We start from the raw sequence: 5,711 nt of genomic DNA, 5'->3' as shown, positions 1-5,711 counted from the left end.
ATCTATATATATTTATATCAAAGGTTGAACAGAAAGAACAAAGCCAAAAGAAAAATTAGATGAAAGTACAACAAACAAAAAAACCAACAAAAATGCAACAAACAGAAAACTAGATGAAACATATGTATGTACATACACATGGTGTTTCAAACAAATTGACATCATTTGAAATGTGAATATCTGAGTATCTACATATCCAAGGCAAACGAAATTAAATAGGCTTCACATTGAACAATAAAAAAATTATTTATCAAAATTTGAACAAGAGATTCAAAGGGATATAGATTTTATAACTGATTTCACAAAGCTTCACGAATGTTCAATATGCACACCACCTGTGACACGACACATGTCAAATTAGTAGTCCAGCTCTTCTCAACCACACTGTAGCTTGTCTTGCTTAACATTCCCCAGTGCCTCAGTGATTATCTGCTTGAGTTCCTCTAGGCTTGTAAGAAGAGGGTGAGGCATATAGACCAGTTCTTTCACATAACCTCATAGAAAAAAATCGTCAGATGAATGTGGTGGCCATTTCAACAGCATATCATCATTATCACTGTCATGCCTCATCCATCTCTCTCGTGAGATAAGCTTGCACAGTTAGCTTCCAGTGAGGTGGAGCCCCATCCTGTTGGAAAATGAAGCATTTATGTTCTTTTGCAATGAGCTCATCAAATAACCATTTTTGATGCATTTGCAGATAAACACCACCAGTCACATTTCCCTCAAAGAAAAATGGCTCATAAAGATGATTCTTGGAGATTGTACAGAACACATTCACTTTCGATGAATTCCTTATGTGCATGGGGATTTTCTTCCCCACAAATACAAACATTATACTTGCTGACTTTGCCATTCATATGAAATGTGGCCTCATCACTGAAAACAAGATGCTTTTCAAACTCCTCATCTTCAAGTTTTCCTTGTATAGTGACATAGAATTGCATGCACTTTCCCTTGTCATCAGTGTTTAAGGCTTGAATGAGCTGCAGCTTATAGGGTGTCATTTGCAAGCATTTCCTTATTACACACCAAAGTGTTGTACAAGAAAGCTGGGTTTCCATAGATGCTCTTCTTACAGGATTTCTAGGGGCTTCTCACAAATGTTTCCCAGGCCTGATTGATGATAGTTTCCTTTGTTTTACACAGACAGCCTTCCTCTTTGAATTTTTTGTGTCATGTCCAAATCTGCTTTCCAGTTGGTGCATTTTTATTGAACTTTCTCGAAAATGTATGCTGCACATTCTTGCTTGACTGTGTTTGAGTACATTCTAACACACAATGCTTTTTCATTTCTAGTAAATGTCATTCTTCACTCTGAACAAAAAAGAAAGAAAGAAAACTTAGTTTTTACGCACGTTGTTAAAATTTGAGATCATTTGAGTGAGAATTGGCTATCTTATTAGACTATGAAATGATGTCAATTTTTGGGAGGACACCCTGTATATATACCTACATACATGTATGTATGCATATATATATTTTTTAGTGTCTCCTATATTTTTAGTATCTATTCTACTGATAACAGAATCTACTTTCCTAGTCATTTCTAACAGCTTCCTTCTGTTGGTACCGTTTAATGCTGGCAATCTTTTTCTTACTTCTTTATTCATTACTTCCTGCAACTCATCTAAAGTCTTCTGATTTTCACTTAAATCCCTTAGATCACTGGTTCCAGTTGTCCTTTCCTTATTGGTAGTGCTATTATTTTTTTCCTTCAGGTTCTTCTTTGGTTTGAGCTGTGTATTTTTTTCAAATAGTCTGTTGTTGGTAGTTAGGCATGGGGTTAGAGGGCAGAGGGTGATGATACCCCAATCTCACACCATTTCTGCTCTACCAGTCATTCACTTCAACACTTGTCTGTATTCAGATTGTCTTTGAATGGGGCCATCGGACTCCCGCCTTCGCTGTGAACAGGAATTAAACTTCTTTCTTCGTTCCTTTGCACCACATGGGCTCAACTCCCCTCCTCTCCTCTCTTCATCTGACACCTACTTCCTCTCTTCACTCCTTCTCACTTCTCCTCTCTTAATATGAGGATCAAACAATAAGTGCAAGCCAGTGTCAACAGTGGTTCCAGAAATTTCAAGCCGGATGACATTCTGAAGGCTGGAGCAGCTTCAATGAGAAATGATGCCCTACCAACCATATTTGCCAGGCATTGCCCCATCTGATTATCCTTTAAGTCATTTAGATATATAACCAAAGAATTACGTGAGGTTTTTCTAAGTCTATTTAATTCATGGCTACTCATACCGTATTATTAATAACCCATCATCTCTATAAAGCCTTCTTTTCAACGTATGGATGTTGTTAGATAAATAATCTTGCATCATCATATGTCTTCACAGGAACATCTAATTATTTCGAGAGGTAATATTTATCCTCACTGAAACTTGGATGTTCTGTTGGTACAAACTGTACTGCAGTAGATACCATGAGAGAAGCTTTCATATTGGCTTTTGGTGTAAAAATCACTATTGTTTATATCGCTAGTGGGGAGATAAATCCCCACCAGATCATGTGATTTCAATCTTCCTTGGTTTTGTCAATGATGGACACTTGACCACTAGAGATAGCAGCAACACATTTCCCTGCTAGTGATATATAGAATAACTGCCAGAACAGGTGCTGGCATCACGATTAGCCAGTGAGCTTGTTAAAAAAGATTTATATTCATGATAGAGGCAATATTAATACCAAGAGGTAATATTTATCTTCACTTAAACATGGATGTTCTATTGGAATAAAATATACTGCAGTAGATACCATGAGAAAAAAAAACTCATATTGGCTTTTAGTGCAAAAAATACTCTTGTTTATATCACTATTAAATAATTTGTTTTCATTTTTTGAAATGTAAAAAAAATATAAAAAGTATTTGTATGCATGCACATGATTATTTTGATATCAGAGTCACTAACAAGCATAATGGTTTTGGTGAAGGCTAAGGTTATAAGAAAAGGATTAGTAATATGTATGTATGCATATATGTCCAACCCATGTATGTTTGTCCAACCTATGCTTCCATGGAAAATGGGCATTGAATGATGATGATGATAATGTTAGTATGTGTGTAAGTGTGCATTTGTGTATGTATGCATATAAATTATGTATGTATGTATATGTGGACATAAATATATGTACACGTATGTCAGTGTGTGTGTGTGTGTGTGTGTGTGTGTATCTGGATATGTATATGTATGTACACACTCATTATTTATATATAAAAATAGAGATAGACAGTCAGAAAAAGAGTATGAAAGTTAGGAAGCCAATGAAATGGTTAAATTATCTAGAAATGGGTTGAAGTGTTAGCAAAAAACTTTTAATTAGTGACCCCAAATGACATCCACAACAGTCCACAAATGACAATGTTTTTATATGCAGAAAGACAACATTCTAAAGGTTAATGATTGCATGAAGGTTCTATTTTTGGCTTGCCAACATAATAATGAGTCTCGTCACCATTCCAAATTATTCCAGATTAAATATCCTGCTTTATTCTTGTACATTCCTGTAAGTTAACCGCCCTGTGAAAGTTCACTGTGGGCAGCTTGCCTGCTTTTAAAACCAACATATATAGCTAATGGGAAATATACCTAATGTGAAATGTCTCTAAGTTATTCAGAACATTAGATGTAATCTAGAGTGCAGAGGAGGGAGATAAGAAGAGAGAGTGGTCAAAAGAAAAAAAAAGAACAAGGGTACAGAACCAGGAGGAAGGGAGATAAAAACAGGGTAAACAGGAGAAAGACATGCAAATAGATGCCGAAAGAGACAGAAAAGAAACAAAAATAAAACAAATTGGCAGAGAGGGGGTGGAAAGAGAAATGTCCACATTTTAACAACTCTTTTAAATTTTGAGTATAAAAAAATTGCAGAGGCCCTCGATAGGGTGTTAAACAACTATTGGAAGTGTCTGGCTTGTATTTTGTTCACAATAATTGTGCTTTGACACTTAACATAAAATGGCCAAATGCATCTAGTGATAAGGAGATTTTACTGTAAAAGTAGAGACAGATTTGGAAAATTGACAAATGTTTTGATGTAGTATGGTGCTGAGCTTTTCAAGAGGTAGAAATCGATTTTACTATTCTCAATGTCTCAATGCTGAATTCTACAAGTTATACTATTATAAATGCTATACTATTATAAATGTTATACTATTCTAACAAGGGACCTCTTAATGATTGCTTGATCAGCTTAAAAAAACCCACCAAATTTCCTTAGAATCCCATCTATCCTACCACAAAAGTAAGGACATATCATATAGCTTGTATATAATGTGCATAGCATCATTGATGCTATATGTCTAAAAACTAAGGCAAGATCATGGCTGCAACCTTTAATCATAGGTCTTTCTTTTTAGAGCCAATCTGGGGCTAAACAATGATAACAACAGTTGTCCCCAGTTAACCAAGTTTGGTTCCATTAATTTCATTTAATGATGACATGGCTTCTGACACTTAGAATACATTTGGGAAAAAGTTTAATTTTCTTTTATTGTCTGTGAGTGTGTATATTTTTTGGGTTAATCTCTAGTTTAGGACCTGTTCACAAAAATGAAAAAAAAAAATAGTGTAATAGGTGTAAAATATTGTGCAGTAAACGAATATGCAAAAAAAATGCGCACTGATGAATGGGGGTAGGTGGGGGAGAAGACTCAGGAAATTCACATGATCCAGTAACCCAACTTTGACACTCAGTCACCAAAAAAACAAGTGTAATAGGTTTAAAATAACATGTAGTAAATGAATATGAAAAAAAGTTTGTGCCAATGAACGGGTTGGGGTAGTGAGAGGACTTGGAAAATTCACGATATGAATTTTCCAAGTCCTTTCCCCACCATCAGCACGCATTTTTTTTTCATCTTTGTCTACTACACATTATTCTACACCTATTGCACTATTTCATTTTCATTTTTGTGACCAGGTCCTAAACTAGAGATTAATAATTTTTTGTTGGTATGGAAAACTGTAACAATATATATTAGCAATATACAAATAAAAATTACATTCTCACCAAATATGAGGTGATATCAAAAAATTTGCATACTAGTTCTGTAGTGCACCAACAGATGGCAGTACACTGTTGCATATACGATGAGAGCTAGCAGTGACCTTCATGAGGCAGTGTGCCAAGTGATATCACTGTGTTTACTTCACAGGTTGTGAAACTTATGCTTTTGTGATCATGTGTATGCTGCAGTCTACAATTTTTGCCGTGGACAAGAAGTTGAAACAAAGAGCCAACATGAAATTTTGTAATAATACATTTCTAAATCTCTCAGAGAGATTTATGCAGAAGTGATACGATGAAGTAGTTGTATGCTGTCAACTTAATGTGACAGTCCCATGAAGGGAATAATACTACTGTTGTTTAGACCTAGGAAGCTGCACCGCTTCCTGTCGACCTTGACACATTTCCTGTTTCCTTCACAAAGAAAACAAAAAAAAATATACCAAAAACACTGTGTGAATGTATGTGTGTGCTTGTACCAATAAATTTGTTTTTTTGTTTGTTTTTTTTTTGTCAGTTGAAAAAATCACCAGAAAATGGCATGCGACTGGTGAAGTCCTGTTTCCACATGGGGCAATTCAAATGTGGCAGCAGACGGAACGATGGCTGGAAGTTAAGTGGAGTCTTCTGGTGTCCTGCAGCTCCTTTTGGCTGCCAGAAATTATTCATACATTCGGGGTCACCATTTA

This window comes from Octopus bimaculoides, chromosome 20, assembly GCF_001194135.2.
Source record: "Octopus bimaculoides isolate UCB-OBI-ISO-001 chromosome 20, ASM119413v2, whole genome shotgun sequence".
NCBI lineage: Eukaryota > Metazoa > Mollusca > Cephalopoda > Octopoda > Octopodidae > Octopus > Octopus bimaculoides.
This window is presented reverse-complemented; position numbering follows the sequence as displayed.